The sequence below is a fragment of the Lagenorhynchus albirostris genome, chromosome X (genome assembly GCF_949774975.1).
Source record: "Lagenorhynchus albirostris chromosome X, mLagAlb1.1, whole genome shotgun sequence".
Taxonomy (NCBI): Eukaryota; Metazoa; Chordata; class Mammalia; order Artiodactyla; family Delphinidae; genus Lagenorhynchus; species Lagenorhynchus albirostris.
In genome coordinates this window covers 85,629,244-85,653,616 of record NC_083116.1, presented here as the reverse complement: position 1 = coordinate 85,653,616, position 24,373 = coordinate 85,629,244, and positions in this window count along the sequence as shown.

Below are 24,373 nucleotides of genomic sequence, written 5' to 3'. Positions count from 1 at the left end.
CACAGAAAAAGACAAAGAAAAAATATTAAAGCAACAAGGGAAAAATGACAAATAACATTCAACAGAACTCCTATGAGGTTATTGGATGATTTCTCAGCAGACTCTGCAGGCCAGAAGGGAGTGGAACAATATATTTAAAATGATGAAAGGGAAGAATCTACAACCAAGAATATTGTACCCAGCAGCCAAGGCTCTCATTCAGATTTGATGGAGAAATTAAAATCTTTACAGAAAAGCAAAAACTAAGAGAATTCAACACCACCAGACCAGCTTTGCAACAAATGCTAAAGGAACTCCTCTAGGCGGGAAAGAGATTAGCAACTTAAAAGAACCTTGTACGTATATAGACTGCTATATCAAAACCTCATGAGAAGGGAGACCTTCAAGATGGCAAAGGACTAAGACGTGGAGATCACCTTCCTCCTCACAAGTACATCAGAAATACATCTACATGTGGAACAACTCATACAGAACACCTATTGAATGCTGGAAGAAAGCCTCAGACTTCCCAAAAGGCAAGAAACTCCCCATGCACCAGGGTAGGGCAAAAGAAAAAACAGAGACAAAAGATTATGAATGGGACCTGCACCTCTGAGAGGGAACTGTGAAGGAGGAAAAGTTTCCACACAATAGGAAGCCCCTTCACTGGCGGAGACAGGGGGTGGGAGGGTGGGGGGGGGAAGCTTCGGAGCCATGGAGGAGAGCACAGCAACAGGAGTGCAGGGGGCAAAGCAGAGAGATCCCTGCACAGAGAATTGGTGCTGACCAGCACTCAAAGGCCTGAGATGCTTGTTGGCTCACCTGCCGGGGTGGGTGGGGGCTGGGAACTGAAGCTCCGGCTTCAGAGGCCAGATGCCAGGGAGAAGGCTAGGGTTGGCTGCATGAACACAGCCTGAAGGGGGCTAGTGTGCCACAGCTACCTGGGATGGTGTCCAGGAAAAAGTCTGGAACTGCCTAAGAGGTAAGAGACCATTGTTTTGGGGTGCGTGCGGAGAGAGGACTCAGAGCACCACCTAAACGAGCTCCAGAGATGGGCGCAAGCCATGGCTATCAGCATGGACCCCAGAGACGGGCATGAGAGGCTAAGGCAGCTGCTGCAGCCACCAAGAAGCCTGTGTGCAAGCACAGGTCACTATCCACACCTACCCTCCCCAGAGCCTGTGCAGCCTGCCACTGCCAGGGTGCCGTGATCCAGGGACAAGTTCCCTAGGAGAACACATGGCGTGCCTCAGGGTATTGCAATGACATGCTGGCCTCTGCTGCTACAGGCTCACCCCACACTCTGTACCCCTCCCTCCCCCTGGCCTGAGTGAGACAGAGCTACCTAGTCAGCTGCTCCTTTAAACCCCTCCTGTCTGGGCAGGCAACAAATACCCTCAGGCGACCTAAATGAAGAGGCAGGGACAAATCCAAAGCTGAACCCCAGGAGCTGTACGAACAAAGAAGAGAAAGGGAGATTTCTCCCAGCAGCCTCAGGAGCAGCAGACAAAATCTCCACAATCAACTTGATGTACGAACAAAGAAGAGAAAGGGAGATTTCTCCCAGCAGCCTCAGGAGCAGCAGACAAAATCTCCACAATCAACTTGATGTACCCTGCATCTGTGGAATACCTGAATAGACAATGAATCATCCCAAAATTGAGGCAGTGGACTTTGGGAGCAACTGTAGACTTGTGATTTGCTTTCTACATCTAATTTGTTTCTGTTTTTAGGTTTACCTTAGTTTAGTATTTGCAGTTTATTATCATTGATAGGTTTGTTTACTGATTTGCTTGCTCTCGTCCATATATATATATTTTTTCCTTTTCCTCTTTTTGTGAGTGTGTATGTGTATGCTTCTTTGTGTGATTTTCTCCTTAAAGCTTTGCTTTTACTATTTGTCCTAGGGTTCTGTCTGTCCGGTTTTTTTTTTGTTTTTGTTTTGTATACTTTGTAGTGCTTGTTATCATTGGTGAATTTGTTTCTTGGTTTGGTTGCTCTCTTCTTTCTTTCTTTTATTTTTTACTTTTCTTTTTACTTGGTAATTTTTTATTTTAAATAAATTTTTAATTTTAATTATCTTATTTTATTTCTTTCTTTTTTCTCCCTTTTCTTTTACTCAGACCAGGAGTCAGGACTGTGTCTCTGAGGTGGGAGAGCCAACTTCAGAACACTGGTCCACCTGACACCTCATGGTTCCACATAATATGAAACAGCGAAAGCTCTCCCAGAGATCTCCATCTCAACACTAAGACCCAGTTCCACTCAATATCTAGCAAGATACAGTGCTGGACACCCAATACCAAACAACTAGCAACAGAGGAACAAAACCCCACCCATTAGCAGAGAGGCTGCCTAAAATCATAATAAGGTCACAGGTACCACAAAAAACACCACTGGACCCAGTCTGGCCCACCAGCAAGACATGATCCAGCCTCATCTACCAGAACACAGGCACCAGTCCCCTCCACTAGGAAGGCTACACAACCCACTGAACCAACCTTACCCACTGGGGGCAGACATGAAAAACAATGGGACTATGAGCTGGCAGCCTGTGAAAAGGAGACCCCAAACACAGTAAGGTAAGCAAAATGAGAAGACAGAGAGACACACAGCAGATGAAGGAGCAAGGTAAAAACCCATCAGACCAAACAAATGAAGAGGAAAGAGACAGTCTACCTGAAAAAGAATTCAGAGTAATGATAGTAAAGATGACCCAAAATCTTGGAAATAGACTGGAGAAAATAAAAGAAATGGTTAACAAGGACCTAGAAGAACTAAAGAGCAAACAAACAATGATGAACAACACAATAAATGAAATTAAAAATTCTCTACAAGGAATTAATAGCAGAATAATTGAGGCAGAAGAACGGATAAGTGACCTGGAAGATAAAATAGTAGAAATAACTACTGCAGAGCAGAACAAAGAAAAAAGAATGAAAAGAACTGAGGACAGTCTCAGAGACCTCTGGAACAACATTAAATGCACCAACATTCGAATTATAGGGGTCCCAGAAGAAGAAGAGAAAAAGAAAGGGACTGAGAAAATACTTGAAGAGATTATAGTTGAAAACTTCTCAATATGGGAAAGGAAATAATCAGTGAAGTCCAGCAAGTGCAGACAGTCCCATACAGGATAAATCCAAGGAGAAACACACCAAGACACATACTAATCAAACTATCAAAAATTATAAACAAAGAAAAAATATTAAAAGCAGCAAGGGATAAACACCAGATAACACACAAGGGACTCCCCATAAGGTTAACAGCTGATCTTTCAGCAGAAATGCTGCAAGCCAGAAGGGAGTGGAAGGACATATTTAAAGTGATGAAAGGGAAAATCCTACAACCAAGACTACTCTACCCAGCAAGGATCTCATTCAGATTTGACAGAGAAATTAAAACCTTGACAGACAAGCAAAAGATAAGAGAATTGAGCACCACCAAACCAACTTTACAACAAATGCTAAAGGAACTTCTCTAGGCAGGAAACACAAGAGAAGGCAAACACCTACAATAACAAACTGAAAACAATTAAGAAAATGGTAATAGGAACATACATATTAATAACTACCTTAAATGTAAATGGATTAAATGCACCAACCAAAAGACAAACACTGGTGGAATGGATACAAAAATGACCCCTATATATGATGTCTACAAGAGACCCACGTCAGACCTAGGGACACATACTGACTGAAAGTGAGGAGATAGAAAAAGATATTTCATGCAAATGGAAATCAAAAGAAAGCTGGAGTAGCAATTCTCATACCAGACAAAAGAGACTTTAAAATAAAGACTATTAAAAGAGACAAAGATGGACACTACATAATGATCAAGGGATCAATCCAAAAAGATATAACAATTGTAGAAGATATAATAACAATTGTAAATGTTTATGCACCCAACATAGGAGCACCTCAATATATAAGGCAAATGCTACCAGCCATAAAAGGGGAAATCGACAGTAACACAATACTCGTAGGTGACTTTAACACTCCACTTTAGCCAATGGAGAGATCATCCAAAATGAAAATAAATAAGGAAACACAAGCTTTATATGATGCATTAAACAAGATGGACTTAATTGGTATTTATAGGACGTTCCATCCCAAACAACAGAATATGCTTTCTTCTCAAGTGCTCATGAAAAATTCTCCAGGATAGATCATATTTTGAGTCACAAATCAATCCTTGGTAAATTTATGAAAGTTGAAATCATATCAAGTATCTTTTCTGACCAGAACGCTATGAGATTAGATATCAATTATAGGAAAAATAACTGTAAAAATACAAACACATGGAAGGTAAACAATACACTACTAAATAATCAAGATGTCACTGAAGAAATCAAAGAGGAAATCAAAATATATCTAGAAAAAATGACAATGAAAATATGACGACCCAAGACCTATGGGATGCAGCAAAAGCAGTTTTAAGAGGGAAGTTTATAGCAATACAATCCTACTTCAAGGAATAAGAAATATCTCAAATAAACAACCTAACTTTACACCTAAAGCATGTAGAGAAAGAACAAAAAAATCCCAAAGTTACCAGAAGGGAAGAAATCATAATGACCAGATCAGAAATAAATGAAGAATAAATGAAGAAAACAATAGCAAAGATCAAGAAAATTAAAAGCTGGTTCTTTGACAAGATAAACAACATTGATAAATCATTAGCCACACTCATGAAGAAAAAAAGGGAGAAGACTCAAATTAATAGAATTAGAAATGAAAAAGGAGAAGTAACAACTGACACTGCAGAAATAAAAAGGATCATGAGAGAGTACTACAAGTAATTATATGTCAATAAAATGGATAACGTGGAAGTAACGGACAAATTCTTAGAAAAGCACAACCTTCCAAGACTGAACGAGACTGAACGAGGAAGAAATAGAAAATATGAACAGAACAATCACAAGCACTGAAATTGAGACTGTGTTTAAAAATCATCCAACAAACAAAAGCCCAGGACCAGATGGTTTCACAGGCGAATTCTATCAAACATTTAGAGAAGAGCCAACATCTATCCTTCTCAAACTCTTCTAAAGTATAGCAGAGGGAGGAACACTCCCAAATGCATCCAACGAGGCCACAATCACCCTGATACCAAAACTAGACAAAGATGTCACAAAGAAAGTAAACTAGAGGCCAGTATCACTGATGAACATAGTGCAAAAATCCTCAACAAAATACTAGCAAACAGAGGCCAACAGCACATGAAAAGGGCCATACACCATGATCAAGTGGGGTTTCCCCCAGGAATGCAAGGATTCTTCAGTATATGAAAATCAATCAATGTGATACACCATATTAACAAATTGAAGGAGAAAAACCATATGATGATCTAAATAGATGCAGAAAAAGCTTTCAACAAAATTCAACACAAAGTTATGATACACACCCTCCAGAAAGTAAGCATAGAGGAAAATTACCTCAACATAGTAAAGGCCATATATGACAAACCCACAAGCAACATCGTTTTCAAGGGTGAAAAACAGAAACGATTTACTCTAAGATCAGGAACAAGACAAGGTTGCCCACTCTCACCAGTCTTATTCAACATAGTTTTGGAAGTTTTAGCCACAGCAATCAGAGAAGAAAAAAGATACAAAAGTAATCCAAACTGGAAAATAAGAAGTACAGCTGGCACTGTTTGTAGATGACATGATACTATACATAGAGAATCCCAAAGATGCTACCAGAAAACTACTAGAACTAACCAATGAATCTGGTAAAGTAGCAGGATACAAAATTAATTTACAGAAATCTCTTGCATACCTATACACTAATGATGAAATATTTGAAAGAGAAATTAAGTAAACACTCCCACTTACCACTGTAGCATACATAATAAAATACCTAGGAATAAACCTTCCTAAGAAGACAACAGACTTGTATGCAGAAAGCTACAAGACACTGATGATAAAAATTAAAGATGATACAAACAGATGGAGAGATATACCATGTTCTGGATTGGAAGAATCAACAGTGTGAAAATGACTATACTCCCAAAAGCAATCTACAGATTCAATGCAGTCCCTCTCAAACTACCACTGTCATTTTTCACAGAAGAAGAACAAAAAAGCAATCTTGAGAACAAAAAAGGAACTGGAGGAATCAGGTCCCCTGACTTCAGACAATACTACGAAGTTACAGGATAAAGACAGTATTGTACTGTTAGAAATATAGCTCAATGGAACAGGATAGAAAGCCCAGAGATAAACTGATGCACATATTGTCACCTTATATTTGATAATGGTGGCAAGAATATACAATGGAGAAAAAGCCTCTTCAATTAATGGTGCTGGCAAAACTGGACAACTACATGTAAAAGAATGAAATTAGAACACTCCTTAACACCATACACAAAACTATACTCAAAATGGATTAATGACCTAAATGTAAGGCCAGACACTATAAACTCTAAGAGGAAAACATAGGCAGAACACTCTATGACATAAACCACAGCAAGATCCCTTTTGACCCACTTCCTAGACAAATGGAAATTAAAAAAAATAAACAAATGGGACCTAATGAAACTTAAAAGCTTTTGCACATCAAAGGAAACCATAAAAAAGATGAAAAGACAACCCTCAGAATGGGAGAAAATATTTGCAAATGAAGCAAGTGACAAAGGATTAATCTAAAAAATTTACAAGCAATTCATGCAGCCCAATATGAAAAAAACGAACAACCAAATCCAAAAATGGGCAGAAGACCTAAGTAGATATTCCTCCAAAGAAGATATACAGATTGGCAACAAACACATGAAAGGATGCTCAACATCACTAATCATTAGAGAAATGCAAATCAAAACTACAATGAGGTATCAACTCACACCAGTCAGAATGGCCATCATCAAACAATCTACAAACAATAAGTGCTGGAGAGGGTGTGAAGAAAAGGGAACCCTCTTGCGCTGTTGGTGGGAATGTAAACTGATACAGCCACTGTGGAGAACAGTATGAAGGTTCCTTAAAAAACTACAAATAGAACTACCATATGACCCAGGAATCCCACTACTGCGCATATACCCTGAGAAAACCATAATTCAAAAAGAGGCATGTACCACAATGTTCATTGCAGCTCTATTTACAATAGCCAAGACATGGAAGCAACCTAAGTGTCCATCGGCAGATGAATGGATGAAGATGTGGCACACATATACAATGGAATATTACTCAACCATAAAAAGAAACGAAATTCAGTTATTTGTAGTGAGGTGGATGGAGCTAGAGTCTATCATACAGAGTGAAGTAAGTCAGAAAGAGGGAAACAAATACCTTATGCTAACACATATATATGGAATCCAGAAAAAAAAAGGTTCTGAAGAACCTAGTGGCAGGACAGGAATAAAGATGCAGACGTAGAGAATGGACTTGAGGACATGGGGTGGGGGAAGTGTAAGCTGGGACGAAGTGAGAGAGTGACATGGACATATATACACTTCCCAATGTAAAATAGATAGCTGGTGGGAAGCAGCGACATAGCACAGGGAGCTTGGTTCAGTGCTTTGTGACCACCTAGAGGGGTGGGATAGGGTGGATGGGAGGGAGATGCAAGAGGGAGGAAATATGGGGATAAATGTATATGTATAGCTGATTTACTTTGTTATAAAGCAGAAATTAACACACAATTGTAAAGCAATTATACTCCAATAAAGTAGTTTAAAAATGCAAAAACAAAAAGCCTCATGGGAACAGCAAACCCAAAAACTATGATAGATATACACACAAGGACCCCCTGGTGGCACAGTGGTTAAGAATCCACCTGCCAATACAGGGGACATGGGTTTTATCCCTGGTCTGGGATGATCCCACATGCCATGGACCAACTAAGCCCGTGCACCATAACTACTGAGCCTGAACTCCTGAGCCCATGAGCCACAACTGCTGAGCCCACATGCCGCAACTTCTGTGCCTGCAAGCTGCAGTTAATGAAGCCCACGTGCCTACAGCCCATGCTCTGCAGCAAGAGAAGACACCACAATGAGAAGCCCACACACCACAATGAAGAGTAGCCCCACTTGCTGCAACTAGAGAATGTCCTCACACAGCAATGAAGAAAGAATGCAGCCAAAAATTTTTTTAAAATACACACACATAAAAGAAAAAGCAACCCAAACACAACACTAAAGATGGTTATCAAACCACAGGAGAAGAGAAAAAAGAGGAAGGGAAGTAAAAAGCCCTGCAGAAACAAACACAAAACAATTAAGAAAATGGCAATAGGAACATACATATTGATAATTACCTTAACTGCAAATGGATTAAATGCTCCAAGCAAAAGACATAGACAGGAATAAAGACCCAGACCTACTTGAGAATGGACTTGAGGATATGGGGAGGGGGAAGGGTGAGTTGTGACAGGGCGAGAGAGAGGCATGGACATATATACACTACCAAACATAAGGTAGATAGCTAGTGGGAAGCAGCCGCATAGCAGAGGGATATCAGCTCGGTGCTTCGTGACCGCCTGGAGGGGTGGGATAGGGAGGCTGGGAGGGAGGGAGATGTAAGAGGGAAGAGATATGGGAACATATGTATATGTATAACTGATTCACTTTGTTATAAAGCAGAAACTAACACACAATTGTAAAGCAATTATACCCCAATAAAGATGTTAAAAAAAAAAGTACAATGAGGCATCAGCTCACACCAGTCAAAATGGCCATCATCAAAAAATCTACAAACAATAAATGCTGGAGAGGGTATGGAGAAAAGGGAACCCTCTTGCACTGTTGGTGGGAATGTAAATTGATACAGCCACTATGGAGAACAGTATCGCAGTTCCTTAAAAGCTAAAAATAGAACTATCATACGACCCAGCAATCCCACTACTGGACATACACCCTGAGAAAACCGTAATTCAAAAATAGGCATGTACCACAATGTTCACTGCAGCTCTATTTACAATAGCCAGGTCATGGAAGCAACCTAAGTGTCCATCGATAGATGAATGGATAAGGAAGATGTGGCACATATAAACAATGGAATATTCCTCAGCCATAAAAAGAAACAAAATTGAGTTATTTGTAGTGAAGTGGATGGACCTAGGGTCTGTCATGCAGAGTGAAGTAAGTCAGAAAGAGAAAAAGAAATACCTTATGCTAACACATATATATGGAATCTAAGAAAGAAAAAAAAAGAAGGTTCTGAAGAACATAGGGGCAGGACAGGAATAAAGACACAGGCATAGAGAATGGACTTGAGGACACTGGGAGGGGGAAGGGTAAGCTGGGACAAAGTGAGAGAGTGGCATGGACTTATATATACTACCAAATGTAAAATAGATAGCTGGTGGGAAGCAGCTTCATAGCACAGGGAGATCAGCTCAGTTCTTTGTGACCCCCTAGAGGAGTGAGATAGGGAGGGTGGGAGGGAGACTCAAGAAGGATGAGATATGGGGATGTATGTATATTTATAGCTGATTCACTTTGTTATAAAGCAGAAACTAACACACCATTGTAAAGCAATTATACTCCAATAAAGGTGTTAAAAAATAAATAAAATTTTTTTAAAAAAGAAAAAGATATTTCATGTATCTAGAAACCAAAAGAGAGAGGGGATAGTTATACAAGACAAATAGACTTTAAGTAAAAAACAAATGTAGACACAGAAAGTCATTGTATAATGATAAATTGGTCAGTTCATCAAAAGGATATAATAATTGTAAATATATCTGCACCCAACATCAGAATACTTAAATATATTAAGCAAATACTAACATGTCTGAAGGGAGAAATAGATAACAATACAATAATATTAAGGGACTTCAATATCCCACATTCAACAATGGATAGATCATCCAGAGAGAAAACCAATGAGGAAACCTTGGCTTGAACTATATCTTAGACCAAATGAACCTAACGGACATATACAGAGCTTTCCACCCAACAGCAGAAGAACACATGTTCTTCTTAAACACACATGGAACATTCTCCAGGATATATCATATATTAGGTCCCAAAACATACCTTAGAAAATGTAAGAGGATTGACATAATACTTTTCTGACCACAATGGTATGAAAGTAGAAAGCAATAGCAGAAGGAAAACTGGAATTTTCACAAATGTGTGGAAATCAAACAACACATTACTGAACACTCAATGGGTTAAAGCAGAAATCAAAAAGGAAATCAAACAATATCTTGAGACAAATGAAAATGGAAACACAATTTACCAAACCTTATGGGATGCAGAAAAGGCTGTTCTAAGGGGAAATTTTATAGTGATAAATGTCTACATTAAGAAAAAAAAAGGTCACAAATAAACATAACTTTACAGCTCGAAAGTGTAGCAAAAGAACAAACTAAGTGCAAAGTTGGCTGAAGGGAGGAAATAACAAAATCACAGTGAAATAAATGAAATGGAGACTAGAAAAAGTATAGCAAAGATCAACAAAACTAAGAGCTGGTTTTTTGGAAAAAAAATGACAAACTTTCAGCCAAATGAAATAAGGAAATAAGAGACAAGTCTCAAATAAATAAAACAAGAAATGAAGAAGAAGGTATTAAAACTGACACCACAGAAATACAAAAGATCAGAAGAGACTACTATGAACAATTTTACACCAATGAATTAGACAACCTAGAATAAATGGATAAATTCCTGGAAACATATAATCTACAGAGATTGAAACATGAATAGAAATTTTGAACAGAAAAATAATGAGTAACAAAATTGAATCAGTCCAAAACTAGATAGTTTAACTGGTGAATTCTACAGAGATTTAGAGAAGAATCAACACCAATCCTTCTCGAACACTTCCAAAAAATTGAAGAGGAGGGAATCTCATTTTAAAAGGCCAGTATTACCCTGACACCAAAGCCAAATAAGGATACTACAAGAAAAGAAAACTACAGATCAATATCCCTGATAAATATAGATACAAAAATCCTTAACAAAATATTAACAAACGAAATTCAACAGCATATTAAAAAGATTATACAACATGATTAAGTGAGACTAACCCTGGCATGCAAGAATGGTGCAAATCAATAAATGTGATACACCACATTAATATAATGAAAAGTAAAAATTATATGATCATCACAAAAGACATAGAAAAAATACTTAACAAATTTCAACACCATTTCATTACAAAAATTCTCAATAAATTGAGTATGAAAGGATTGTACTTCAATATAATAAAGGCCATATATGAAAAACTCACAGCTAACATCATACTCAATGGTGAAAGGTTGGCTGCTATGATCAGGAACAAGATAAGAATGTCTAAGAATGTCAACTCTAATAACTGGTATTCAATATAGTGCTGGAAGTCCTAGCCAGAGAAATTAGGCAAGAAAAAGAAATAAATATATCCAAACCACAAAAGTAAAATATCTCTGTTTGTAGATGAAATGATCTTATATAGAGAACAACTCTAAAGACTTCATTAAAAAAACTGTTAGAATTAATAAATGAATTCAGTGAAGTTGCAGGATACAAAATCAACTTACAAAAAGCAGTCACATTTCCATATACTCACAATGAACTGAGGGTTTCCGGGAAGATGGCAGAAGAGTAAGATGTGGAGATCACCTTCCTCCTCACAGATACACCGGAAATACATCTACACGTGGAACAACTCCTACAGAACACCTACTAAGCACTGGCAGAACACCTCAGACCTCCCAAAAAAAAAGGAAGTCCCCACGTACCTGGGTAGGGCAAAAGAATAAAGAAAAAACAGAGACAAAAGGATAGGGACATGACCTGCACCAGTGGGAGGGAGCTGTGAAGGAGGAAATGTTTCCACACACTAGGAAGCCCCTTCGCAGGCAGAGACTGCGGGTGGCGGAGGGGGAAAGCTTTGGAGCCGTGGAGGAGAGCACAGCAACAGGGGTGCGGAGGGCAAAGCGGAGAGATTCCCGCACAGAGGATCAGGGCCGACCGGCACTCAGCAGCCCGTGAGGCTTGTCCGCTCACCCGCCGGGGTGGGTGGGGCCAGGAGTTGAGGCTCCGGCTTCAGTCAGAGAGCAGGGAGAGGACTGGGGTTGGCGGAGTGAACACAGCCTGCAGGGGGTTAGTGCACCATGGTTAACCGGGAGGGAGTCCGGGGAAAAGTCTGGACCTGCCGAAGAGGCAAGAGACTTTTTCTTCCCTCTTTGTTTCCTGGTGCGTGAGGAGAGGAGATTAAGAGCGCTGCTTAAAGTAACTCAAGAGATGGGCGCGAGCCGCGGCTAAAAGTGCGAACCACAGAGACGGCCAGGAGACGCTAAGGCTGCTGCTGCCGCCACCAAGGAGTTTGTGTGCAAGCACAGGTCACTATCCACACCCCTCTTCCGGGGAGACTGTGCAGCCCGCCACTGCCAGGGTCCCGGGATCCAGGGACAACTTCCCCAGAAGAACGTACGACACACCTCAGGATGGTGCAACGTCACACCGGCCTCTGCCGCCACATGCTTGCCCCACACGCCATGCCCCTCCCTCCCCACTACCTGAGTGAGCCAAAGCCCCCAAATCAGCGGCTGCTTTAACCCCGTCCTGTCTGAGCAAAGAACAGATGCCCTCCGGCGACCTACACGCAGAGGCGGGGCCAAATCCAAAGCTGAGCCCCTGGGAGCTGTGATAACAAAGAAGAGAAAGGGAAATCTCTCCCAGCATACTGAGAAGCAGCGGATTAAAGCTCCACAATCAACTTGATGTACCCTGCATCCGTGGAATACATGAATAGACAATGAATCTTCCCAAATTGAGGAGGTGGATTTTGAGAGTAAGATTTATGATTTTTTCCCCTTTTCCTCTTTTTGTGAGTGTGTATGCTTCTGTGAGAGATTTTGTCTGTATAGCTTTGCTTCCACCACTTGTCCTAGGGTTTTTTCTGTCCGTTATTTTTTTTAATTTTTTTCTTTTTTTGTTCTTAATAATTTTTTTTATTTTAATAACTTTATTATATTTTATCTTACTTTATCTTCTTTCTTTTTTCCTCCCTTCCCTCCTTCCTTCCTTCCTTCCTCCCTCTCTCCCTCCCTCCCTCCTTCCTTTCTTTCTGTTTCTTTCTTTCTTTCTTTCTTTCTACCTCTACTAATTCTTTCCTTCTACATTTTCTCCCTATTATTCTGAGCCGTGTGCATGAAAGGCTCTTGGTGCTGCAGCCAGGAGTCAGTGCTGTGCCTCTGAGGTGGGAGAGCCAACTTCAGGACACTGGTCCACAAGAGACCTCCTAGCTCCACATAATATCAAATGGCGAAAATCTCCCAGAGATATCCATCTCAACACCAGGACACAGCTTCACTCAACGACCAGCAAGCTACAGTGCTGGACATCCTATGGCAAACAACTAGCAACACAGGAACACAAACACACGCATTAGCAGAGAGGCTGTCTAGAATCATAATAAGTCCACAGACATACCAAACCACACCACCAGACGTGGACCAGCCCTTCAGAAAGACAAGATCCAGCCTCATCCACCAGAACACAGGCACTAGTACCCTCCACCAGGAAGCCTACACAACCCACTGAACCAACCTTAGCCACTGGGGAAAGACACCAAAAGCAACCTACAAAAAGGAAACCCCAAACACAGTAAGATAAACAAAATGAGAAGACAGAAAAACACACAGCAGAGGAAGGAGCAAGATAAAAACCCACCAGACCTAACAAATGAAGAGGAAATAGGCAGTCTACCTGAAAAAGAATTCAGAATAATGATAGTAAAGATAATCCAAAATCTTGGAAATAGAATAGACAAAATGCAAGAAACATTTAACAAGAACCTAGAAGAACTAAAGATGAAACAAACAATGATGAACAAAAAAATAAATGAAATTAAAAGTACTCTAGATGTGATCAATAGCAGAATAACTGAGGCAGAAGAACGCATAAGTGACCAGGCAGACAAAATACTGGAAATAACTAATGCAGAGCAGAATAAAGAAAAAAGAATGAAAAGAACTGAGGACAGTCTCAGAGACCTCTGGGACAACATTAAATGCACCAACATTCGAATTATAGGGGTTCCAGAAGAAGAAGAGAAAAAGAAAGGGACTGAGAAAATATTTGAAGAGATTATAGTTGAAAACCTCCCTAATATGGGAAAGGAAATAGTTAATCAAGTCCAGGAAGCACAGAGAGTCCCATACAGGATAAATCCAAGGAGAAATACACCAAGACACATATTAATCAAACTGTCAAAAATTAATACAAAGAAAACATATTAAAAGCAGCAAGGGAAAAACAACAAATAACACACAAGGGAATCCCCATAAGGTTAACAGCTGATCTTTCAGCAGACTCTGCAAGCCAGAAAGGACTGGCAGGACATATTTAAAGTGATGAAGGAGAAAAACCTGCAACCAAGATTACTCTACCCAGCAAGGATCTCATTCAGATTTGATGGAGAAATTAAAACCTTTAGAGACAAGCAAAAGCTGAGAGAGTTCAGCACCACCAAACCAGCTTTCCAACAATTGCTAAAGGAACTTCTCTAGGCAAGAAAGACAAGAGAAGGAAAAGACCTACAGTAAGGAACCCAAAACAATTAAAAAAATGGAAATAGGAACATACATGTCGAAAATTACCTTAAATGTAAATGGACTAAATGCTCCCACCAAAGACACAGATTGGCTGAATGGATACAAAAACAAGACCCATATATTAGTTCTCTACAAGAGACCAACTTCAGACCTAGAAACACATACAGACTGAAAAAAGGGGATGGAAAAAGATATTTCATGCAAGTTGAAGCCTAAAGAAAGCTGGAGTAACAATTCTCATATCAGACAAAATAGACTTTACAATAAAGACTATTAGAAGAGACAAAGAAGAACACTACATAATGATCAAGGGATCGATCCAAGAAGAAGATATAACAATTGTAAATATTTATGCACTCAACATAGGGGCACCTCAATACATAAGGCAAATACTAACAGCCATAAAAGGGGAAATCAACAGTAACACGTTCAGAGTAGGGGACTTTAACAACCCACTTTCACCCATGGACAGATCATCCAAAATGAAAATAAATAAGGAAACACAAGCTTTAAATGATACATTAAACAAGATGGATTTAATTGATATTTATAGGACATTCCATCCAAAAACAAGAGAATACACATTTTTCTCAAGTGCTCATGGAACACTCTCCAGGATAGATCATATCTTGGGTCACAAATCAAGCCTTGGTAAATTTAAGAAAATTGAAATTGTATCAAATATGTTTTCCAACCACAATGCTCTGAGACTAGATACCAATTACAGGAAAACATCTGTTAGAAATACAAACACATGGAGGCTAAACAATACACTACTGAGTACCGAAGTGATCACTGGAGAAATCAAAGAGGAAATTTAAAAATACCTAGAAAGAAATGACAATGGAGACAGGACGACCCAAAACTTATGGGATGCAGCAAAAGCAGTTCAAAGAGGGAAGCTTATAGCAATACAATCCTACATTAAGAAACAGGAAACATCTCGAATAAACAACCTAAACTTGCACCTACACCAATAAGAGAAAGAAGAATAAAAAATCCCCAAAGTTAGCAGAAGGAAAGAAATCATAAAAATCAGATCAGAAATAAATGAAAAAGAAATGAATGAAACAATAGCAAAGATCAATAAAACTAAAAGCTGGTCCTTTGAGAAGATAAACAAAATAGATAAACCATTAGCAGATTCATCAAGAAAAAAAGGGAGAAGACTCAAATCAATAGAATTAGAAATGAAAAAGGAGAAGTAACAACTGACACTGCAGAAATACAAAAGATCATGAGAGATTACTACAAGCAACGCTATGCCAATAAAATGGACAACCTGGAAGAAATGGAAAAATTCTTAGAAATGCACAACCTGCCAAGACTGAATCAGGAAGAAATAGAAAATATGAACAGACCAATCACAAGCACTGAAATTGAAACTGTGATTAAAATTCTTCCAACAAACCGAAGCCCAGGACCAGTTGGCTTCACAGGTGAATTCTATCAAACATTTAGAGAAGAGCTAACACCTATCCTTCACAAACTCTTCCAACATATAGCAGAGGGAAGAACACTCCCAAACTCATTCTATGAGGCCACCATCACCTTGACACCAAAACCAGACAAGGATGTCACAAAGAAACAAAACTACAGGCCAATAACACTGATGAACATAGATGCAAAAATCCTCAATAAAGTACTAGCAAACAGAATCCAACAGCACATTAAAAGAATCATACACCATGATCAAGTGGGGTTTATTACAGGAATGCAAGGATTCTTCAATATACGTAAATCAATCAATGTGAGAAACGATATTAACAAATTGAAGGAGAAAAACCATATGATCATCTCAATAGATGCAGAGAAAGCTTTTGACAAAATTCAACACCCATTTATGATAAAAACCCTGCAGAAGGTAGGCATAGAGGGAACGTTCCTCAACATAATAAAGGCCATATATGACAAACCCACAGCCAACATCATCCTCAATGGTGAAAAACTGAAAGCATATCCACTAAGATCAGGAACAAGACAAGGTTGCACACTCTCACCACTCTTATTCAATATAGTTTTGGGAGCTTAGCCACAGCAATCAGAGAAGAAAAGGAAATAAAAGGAATACAAAGTGGAATAGAAGGAGTAAGGTGTCACTGTTTGCAGATGACATGATACTATACATAGAGAATCCTAAAGATGCTACCAGAAAACTACTAGAGGTAATCAATGAATTTGGTAAAGTAGCAGGATACAAAATTAATGCACAGAAATCCCTGGCATTCCTATACACTAGTGATGAAATATCTGAAAGTGAAATCAAGAAAACACTCCCATTTACCATTGCAACAGAACGAATCAAATATCCAAGAATGAACCTACCTAAGGAGACAAAAGACCTGTATACAGAAAATTATGAGGCACTGATGAAAGAAATTAAAAATGATACAAATAGATGGAGAAATATGCCATGTTCTTGGATTGGAATAATCAACATTGTGAAAGTGATTCTACTACCCAAGGCAATCTACAGAATCAATGGAATCCCTATCAAACGACCACTGGCATTTTTCACAGAACTAGAACAAAAAATTTCGCAATTTGTATGGAAACACAAAAGACCTCGAATATCCAAAGCAATCTTGAGAACGAAAAATGGTGCTGGAGGAATCAGGCTCCCTGACTTCAGAGTATACTACAAAGCTACAGTAATCAAGACAGTATGGTACTGGCACAAAAACAGAAAGATAGATCAATGGAACAGGATAGAAAGCCCAGAGATAAACCCACGCACATACGGTCACCTTATCTTTGATAAAGGATGCAGGAATGTACAGTGGAGAAAGGACAGCCTCTTCAATAAGTGGTGCTGGGAAAACTGGACAGTTACATGTAAAAGTATGAGATTAGATCACTGCCTAACAGCATACACAAAAATAAGCTCAAAATGGATTAAAGATCTAAATGTAAGGCCAGAAACTATCAAACTCTTGGAGGAAAACATAGGCAGAACAATCTATGACATAAATCACAGCAAGATCCTTTTTGACCCACCTCCTAGAGAAATGGAAATTAAAAAAATAAACAAATGGGACCTAATGAAACTTCAAAGCTTTTGCACAGCAAAGGAGCCCATAAACAAGACCGAAAGACAACCCTCAGAATGGGAGACAATATTTGCAAATGAAGCAACTGACAAAGGATTAATCTCCAAAATTTATATGCAGCTCAATAACAAAAAAACAAACCACCCTATGCAAAAATTGGCAGAAGACATTTTTCCAAAGGAGATATAGAGACTGCCAACAAACACATGAAAGAATGTTCAACATCATTAATCCTTAGAGAAATGCAAATCAAAACTACAATGAGATATCATCTCACACCAGTCAGAATGGCCATCATCAAAAAATCTAGAAACAATAAATGCTGGAGAGGGTATGGAGAAAAGGGAACCCTCTTGCACTGCTGGTGGGAATGTGAATTGGTTCAGCCACTATGGAGAACAGTATGGAGGTTCCTTAAAAAACTACAAACAGAACTACCATATTACCCAGGAATCCCACTACTGGGCATATACCCTGAGAAAACCAAAATTCAAAAAGAGTCATGTACCAAAGTGTTCATTGCAGCTCTATTTACAATAGCCCAGAGATGGAAACAACCTAAGTGTCCATCACTGGATGAATGGACAAAGAAGATGTGGCACATATATACAATGGAATATTACTCAGCCATAAAAAGAAATGAAATTGAGCTATTTGTAATGAGGTGGGTAGACCTAAAGTCTGTCATACAGAGTGAAGTAAGTCAGAAAGAGAAAGACAAATACTGTATGCTAACACATATATATGGAATTTAAGAAAAAATAAATATCATGAAGAACCTAGGGCTAAGACAGGAATAAAGACACAGACCTACTAGAGAATGGACTTGAGGATATTGCTAGGGGGAAGGCTAAACTGTGACAAAGCAAGAGAGAGGCATGGACATATATACACTACCAAACGTAAGGTAGATAGCTAGTGGGAAGCAGCCGCATAGCACTGGGTGATCAGCTCGGTGCTTTGTGACTGCCTGGAGGGTTGGGATAGGGAGGGTGCAAGGGAGGGAGATGCAAGAGGGAAAGAGATATGGGAATGTATGTATATGTATAACTGATTCACTTTGTTATAAAGCAGAAACTAACACACCATTGTAAAGCAATTATACTCCAATAAAGAATAATAAATAAATAAGTAAATTACATAGACTTTGTACTAGTAACAAGATTGTACAAATAAATAAATAAATAAAACAATGAACTATCTCAAAAAGAAATAAAGATAAAAATCACATGCACAATAATATCAAAAAATATATAATTACTAGTAAATTTAACAAGGGAAATGATAGATCTATATAGTGAAAACTACAAGACCCTGATAAAAGAAATTGAAGAGGACACAAATAAATGGAGAGAGAGCCTGTGTTCACGCATTGGAAGAATTAATATTGTTAAAATGTCCATTCTACCCAAAGCCATCTATAGATTGAATGAAATCCTGATCAACATTCCAAGGGCTTGGACTTCCCCAGTGGTCCAGTGGTAAAGAATCCGCCTTCCAATGCAGGGGACGCAGGTTTGACACCTGGTCGGGGAACTAAGATCCCACATGCCATGGGGTAATTAAGCCTATGTGCCACAACTACTGAGCCTGCATGCCTCAACTGGAGAGCCTGCTTGCCGCGAACTACAGAGCCCACTTGCTCTGGAGCCCACACACCACAACTAGAGTGAGAAAACTCACACACCACAACTAGAGAGAAGCCTGCATGCTGCAACAAAGATCCCTCAGGCCACAACTAAGACCTGATGCAGCCAAAAATTAAAAAAAATAAAATAGGGCTTCCCTGGTGGCGCAGTGGTTGAGAGTTCGCCTGCTGATGCAGGGGATACGGGCTCGTGCCCCAGTCTGGGAAGATCCCACATGCGCGGAGCGGCTGGGCCCATGAGCCATGGCCACTGAGCCTGTGCGTCCGGAGCCTGTGCTCCGTAACAGGAGAGGCCACAGCAGTGAGAGGTCCACGTACCGCAAAAAAATAAAAAATATAAAAATAAAAAAATAAATATTTTATAAAATTCCAAGGGCTATTTTCGAGAAAGAGCAAAAACAGTCCTCAAATTCATATGGAACCACAAAAGACCCTAACTAGTTAAAAGCAGTTCTGAGAAAGAAGAGCAAAGCTGGATACATCACAACCCCTGATTTCAAACTTTATTACAAAGCTATAGTAATCAAAACAGTATGGTACTGGCATAAAGACAGACACCTAAACCAATGGAACAGAATTCAGAGCACAGAAATAAATTCAGCAATATATGGTCAACTAATATTTGACAAGAGCGCCAAGAAAACTGAATAGTGAAATGATAGTCTCTCTCTCTTTTTAATTTTATTGAATTATAGTTGATTTACAGTGTTCTATTAATTTCTTCTGCACAGCAAAGTGACTCAGGCATATAAATACGTATATATATTATATATTATTTTAATATATTAATATAATTTATATATTATAATATATAATATATTAATAATATTCTATTTATATATGATTTATTATTTACTATATTATATGATAGTATAGTATATTATAAATTATATTTTAATATTATATAAAATAAAGAAATAAATAAATTAAATTAAATATAATATATCATATTCAATAAATCTTATATTATATATAATAAATTATATATTATATGGTATTATATTATACATACATTATAATAAAATATTATATATATTATATTATAATTTATATATTATATTATAATTTATATATTATATGATAATAATTTTGTATTATAATATATAATATATTATACTACATATATGTTATATAAATCATATATATTAATATATAGCAATATTAATATACATTATGTTATATATGATTTATTATATATAATATTATAATATTTATATTATTTTTATATTAATAATAATTATTATAATTATGTATATTAAATTAACTACATAATATATATAATGGAATATTTTATATATATATATAAAATACATCTTTATCCATTCATCTATTGATGGACACTTAGGTTGTTTCCATGTCTTGGCTTGTAAATAGTACTGCTATGAACATAGTACATGTATCTTTTCAAATTATAGTTTTGTCTGGGTATATGCCTATGAGTGGGATTGTTGGATCATATCGCAAGTCAATTTTAGTTTTCTGAGGAACCTCCATACTGTTTTCCATAGTCGCTGAACCAATTTACATTCCCACCAATAGTGTAAGAGGGTTACCTTTTCTCCACACCCTCTCCAACATTTGTTATTCTTTTTAATAAATAGTGCTGGGGAAACCAGATATTCACATGCAAAGGAATGAGATTGGACCCTTATCTAACACTACCGAAAAATAAACTTGAAATGGATTAAAGACTTAAACATCAGACCTGAAACTGTAAAACTCCTAGAGGAAAACATGAGGAAAGAGCTCCTTAACATTGACCTTGGCAATGATTTTTTGGATATGACACAACAGAAAAGGCAGAAAAAGCAAAAATAAACAGGTGAGACTAAATCAACGTAAAAGGCTGTGCACAGAAAAAAACAATCAGCAAAATGAAAAGGTAATCTATGGAATGAGAGAAAATATTTGCAAACCATCTATCTGATAAGGGTTTAATATCCAAAATATATAAAAAACACATACAACTTAATAACCCAAAACCCCCAAATAATTGGATTTTTTTAATGGGCAGGGGAAACTTAATAGACATTTTTTCCAAAGAAGACATACAAATGACTAATAGGTACATAAAAAGATGCTCAACCTCACTAATCATCAAGGAAATGCAAATCAAAACCATAATTAGATATCATCTCACTGCTTTTAAATTGACGATTATCAAAAAGACAAAAGAAAAGTGTTGTGGAGGATGTGGAGAAAAAGGAACCCTTGGTCATTGTTGGTGGGAATGTAAACTGGTACAATGACTATCGGAAACGATATGGAGTTTCCTCAAAAAATTAAAATTCGGACTACCATATGATCCAGCAATTCCCCTTCTGGATATATATTCAAAGGAAATGAAATCACAATCTTGAAGAGATATCTGCGCTCCCATGTTTATTGAAGCATTATTCACAATAGCCAAGACATGGAAACTTTTCCATCATTGGATAAATAGATAAAGAAAATGTGGTATATATATAATGGAATAATATTTAGTCGTAAAAAGAAGCCAATTCTGCCATTTGCAACAATGTGGATGGACTTTGAGGGCATTACACTAAATGAAATAAGTCAGAGAAACACAGAAACTGTATGATCTCATTTATATGTGGAATCTAAAAACATTGAATTTATAGAAACAAAGAGTAGCAGGGAGGTTTCCAGGGGCTGAAGGTTGAGGGAAATTGGGAGATTTTGGTCAATGGGTACAAACTTTCCATTATAAGATGAATAAGTTTGGGAGACTTAATGTAACTATAGTTAGCAATACTGTACTGTATACTTGAAAGTTGTTATGAGGGTAGAACTTTTATGTTCTCACCGTAACAACAGTAAAATGGCAATTATGTGAGGTAAAGGATGTGTTACCTATCCTTATTGTGGTAAACATTTCACAATATATACATGTGAAATCACATTGTACATCACATTGTACACCTAAAACTTACACCATTTTATATGTCAATTATATCTTAATGAAGCTAGAAAAAATATTTATCAACTCATAGCTAACATTCTCTCATTACCTCTTCCTATACTCAAATTGTTTTAAAGCAAAGCCTAGATATATCATTTCAACCACAAATACTCCACTATGTATCTCTAAAACAGTTTCCAAATCTTGGCACTATCAACGTTTGGGGCCATGTTTTACCATCTTGTGCACTATAGGAGGTTTAGCAGCATGCCTCATACCTACCCACTAGATGCTGGTAGTGACCCCTACCCCAGTTGTGACAAAGAAACGGGGACTTCAGACATTGCCAGATGTCCTCTTGGGGGAAAAATACTCTACAGCCCTATCCCCCAACAACTGCCCTCTCACACCAAGGCTATTACCTTTCACCTCACCTGCCTTCACAGCCTCACCCTGCCTCATCTCCCCTGCATCCGTCCTTTTGTCTCTCATCACCTGCACCCACCATCCTTTTCTCTCTCTCTCTCACCTTCCCTCCCTAGCCACCTTCATCCCTCATTCCTGGTTATGTTGTTCACAGCCCACACCCACCACCAGCAATAATACTCACCTCTTCCTGACTAATATCGTCCATGGTGCCCTTAGACAGTGGCAACTTGATGTCCTGCATCTTGCAGGCCTGTAGCAGGTTGTGGCAGTCACTGCGTTTCTGTTCAAGCTTGGTCTCAATGGCTGTTACCTCCTTCTGTAAATGGGTCATTTCCTTAAAATGAACCAGAGAGATAGGTGAGACCCAAGTCCAGCAAGCTGCCAATACTACATACTTCCAAGCCCAGGCCTGAACCCACTCACTTGTTGGCACCCCCCAGTTTCTTACGAATCTCCTCCATTTCGTGGTTCTTGTCATTCACCTCTGACTTCCTGGCCAGGTGCTGATTCTTCAGGTCTTGTAGCTGGGCCGTGGTCTCATCTATGATCTTCATGTGTCTTTGTTCCTCCTGGTCCCAGCACGGTGAACATGACAAGAAGTGAAGGCTTTCCCCAGCTCACTTTGGGATCTTCTCCCATTGTCCCCACCCTTTCCACCAGGCAGTTTGTTGGAATCTGTCTTCAGTGAGCTCTGCTTTTACAAACCCCCACCACCCTTCTGACTTCTTTTATTACCTTTTTCCAAATTATTTTGTTGACCTCCTCCCCACTCCAATATACAAGTTGCCTGCTGTAGAAAAGTTAAAAGTACAGAAAAGTATAAAGCAGGAGGAAAATCACTCACAATCCCACCAGCCAGAGATAACCAATTAACTTTTAGCATATTTCGTCTGAGTATTATTTATAGATGACTCTATATAATTGAGACAAACACTATATTTTATTTAAGGTTATTGTTGTAGTCTGATTTTTTGTGTCTCCCCCAAATTTACATGTTAAAATCCTAACCCCCAAAGGTTTTGGTATTTGATGGTATTGGGGAGGTGATTAAGTTATGAGGGTGGAGCCTTCATGAATGGAATTAGTGCCCTTATAAAAGAGACCCTGCAAAGCTCCCTAACCCCTTCAGCCATGTGAGGTTACAGTAAGAAGTCAGAAGTCTGCAACCTGGAAGAAGGCTTTCACCAAAATCTGACTATGCTGGCACCCTGACCTTGGACTTCCAGCCTCCAGAACTGTGAGAAATAAAACTCTGTTGTTTATAAGCCACCCAGTCTGTGGTATTTTACCATAGCAGCCCAAATGGACTAAGACAGAAAATTGAGAAATAGGGGTGCTGACGTTACAAATACCTAAAAATGTGGAAGCAGCTTTGGAACTGGGAGATGAGTAGAGTTTGGAGGTGCATGCCAGAAAAAGCCTGCATTGCTGTGAACAGACGTTCAAAGGCAATTCTACTGAATTGCCCAGAAGGAAAAGATGAGGGCTGTATAGAGACACCCAATCTTCTTAGAGAATACCTAAGTGGTCATGAAGAGAATGTTGGTAGAAATATGGATGATAAAAGCCATTCTGATGAAGTTTCAGATGAAAATGAGGACACAGTGAGAAGGTGCTTGCTGTGAACCAGCAAAAGGGACCTCATCAGAATGTAATCATGCTGGCAACTTGATCTTGGACTTCCCAGCCTCTATAAGTATGAAAAATAAATTTCTGTTGTTTAAGACTGCTACAGGCCTTCAAGAAGCAGGACATCAAATTGCCACTACCTAAGTGTATCATGGATGATATTAGTCAGGAAGAGGACAGTATTATTGCTGGTGATGGGAATGGGCTGTGAACAACATAACAGGGTTAAGGAAGTGAGTGGCCA